This window comes from Suncus etruscus, chromosome 5 (assembly GCF_024139225.1).
Source record: "Suncus etruscus isolate mSunEtr1 chromosome 5, mSunEtr1.pri.cur, whole genome shotgun sequence".
Taxonomy (NCBI): Eukaryota; Metazoa; Chordata; class Mammalia; order Eulipotyphla; family Soricidae; genus Suncus; species Suncus etruscus.
Window position 1 is genome coordinate 63,630,908 of NC_064852.1, and position 2,194 is coordinate 63,633,101.

The 2,194-nt window shown below is 41.1% G+C and overlaps 1 pseudogene; it reads left to right on the top strand.

Moving 5' to 3' along the window:
- The first annotated feature begins 264 nt into the window (after positions 1–264).
- Positions 265–372, top strand: LOC126010345 (uncharacterized; annotated as a pseudogene).
- Positions 373–2,194: the final 1,822 nt, after the last annotated feature.

Here is a 2,194-nt window from a genome sequence, read left to right on the forward strand (position 1 = left end):
ATCGAACCGCGGTCCGTCTCCTAGGCTAGCGCAGGTAAGGCAGGCACCTTACCTCCAGCGCCACCGCCCGGCCCCAACAATGACATTTTAATGATTATTTTATGATACAGACTCATGGTTTATATTCTGAAAATGTGGGTCAGCTTTCTCAGGAAAGTAGTTTTTCCTTTACTTATTTTCCTCCTATTTTATCAGGTTTCCTTTGAACAATAATACAAGATAGTGTTAAAACAGAGTAAATAAAATCATACATGAAAGAGTGTTATCTCTTCTCAGCCTTTTGGCTAAGATCAAGTGTAATATCTGTTAATATTAGTTTAATATCTGATAAGTCCTCTATCTGAGGGCAATATATTAAATGAAAGACAGTGTTGCTAGTGTCTCCTAAGTGATTTAAGTTTTAACTTCTCCATGGAAAAGATAAGTAAATTAGACTTGGGGGTCAGGGATCTGGCTTAGAGGTAGAGTATATACCTTCTATGGGATATATATGGGAATCTGGATTCAATCATCAAGAAAGAGAAAAGAAAGAAAGAAAGAAAGAAAGAAAGAAAGAAAGAAAGAAAGAAAGAAAGAAAGAAAGAAAGAAAGAAAGAAAGAAAGAAAGAAAGAAAGAAAGAAAGAAAGAAAGAAAGAAAGAAAGAAAGAAAGAAAGAAAAAAGAAAGGAAGGAAGGAAAGAAGGAAGACTGCAAGAAAGCAAGAAAAAAGAAAGAAAGAAAGAAAGAAGAAAGAAAGAAAGAAAGAAAGAAAGAAAGAAAGAAAGAAAGAAAGAAAGAAAGAAAGAAAGAAAGAAAGAAAGAAAGAAAGAAAGAAAGAAAGAAAGAAAGAAAGAAAGAAGAAAGGAAGGAAGGAAAGAAGGAAGACTGCAAGAAAGCAAGAAAAAAGAAAGAAAGAAAGAAGAGAAAGAAAGAAAGAAAGAAAGAAAGAAAGAAAGAAAGAAAGAAAGAAAGAAAGAAAGAAAGAAAGAAAGAAAGAAAGAAAGAAAGAAAGAAAGAAGGAAGGAAGGAAGGAAGGAAGGAAGAAAGGAAGGAAGAAAGGAAGAAAGAACGAAAGAGGAGGGAGGGAGGAAGGAAAGAAGAAAGAAAGAAGGGAGGGAGGGAGGAAGAAAGAAAGAAAACAAGAAAGGTGAAAGAAAGAGGAGAGAGAAAGAAGATGAAAGGAAGGAAGGAAGAAGGAAGGAAGGAAGGAAGGAAGGAAGGAAGGAAGGAAGGAAGGATGGAAGGAAGGAAGGAAGGAAGGAAGGAAGGAAGGAAGGAAGGAAGGAAGGAAGGAAGGAAGGAAGGAAGGAAGGAAGGAAGGAAGGAAGGAAGGAAAGAAGGAAGACTGCGGGCCGGAGAGATAGCATGGAGGTTAGGTGTTTGCCTTTCATGCAGAAGGTCATCAGTTCGAATCCGGGCTTCCCATATGGTCCCCCGTGACTGCCAGAAGCAATTTCTGAGCATGAAGCCAGGAGTTTCCCCTGAGCACTGCCGGGTGTGACCCAAAAAACCACAAAAAAAAAAGAAGAAGAAGAAGAAGGAAGACTGCAAGAAAGCAAGAAAAAAGCAAGAAAGAGAGAAAGAGAGAAAGAGAAAGAAAGAAAGAAAGAAAGAAAGAAAGAAAGAAAGAAAGAAAGAAAGAAAGAAAGGAAGGAAGGAAGGAAGGAAGGAAGGAAGGAAGGAAGGAAGGAAGGAAGGAAGGAAGGAAGGAAGGAAGGAAGGAAGGAAAGAAAGAAAGAAAGAAAGAAGGAAAGAGAAAGAAAGAAGGAAAGAAGGAAAGAAGGAAAGAAAGATGGCCCAGAGAGATAGCACAGCGGCGTTTGCCTTGCAAGCAGCCGATCCAGGACCAAAGGTGGTTGGTTCGAATCCCGGTGTCCCATATGGTCCCCCGTGCCTGCCAGGAGCTATTTCTGAGCAGACAGCCAGGAGTAATCCCTGAGCATCGCCAGGTGTGGCCCAAAAACAAAAAAAGAAAAAAGAAAGGAAGGAAGGAAGGAAGGAAGGAAGGAAGGAAGGAAGGAAGGAAGGAAGGAAGGAAGGAAGGAAGGAAGGAAGGAAGGGAGGGAGGGAGGGAGGGAGGGAGGGAGGGAGGGAGGGAGGGAGGGAGGGAGGGAGGGAGGAAGGGAGGAAGGGAGGAAGGGAGGAAGGGAGGAAGGAGAAAGAATAGAGAGGGAAGAAAGGAAGGAAAGAGGGAGGAAGAAAAAGAAAGAAGGAA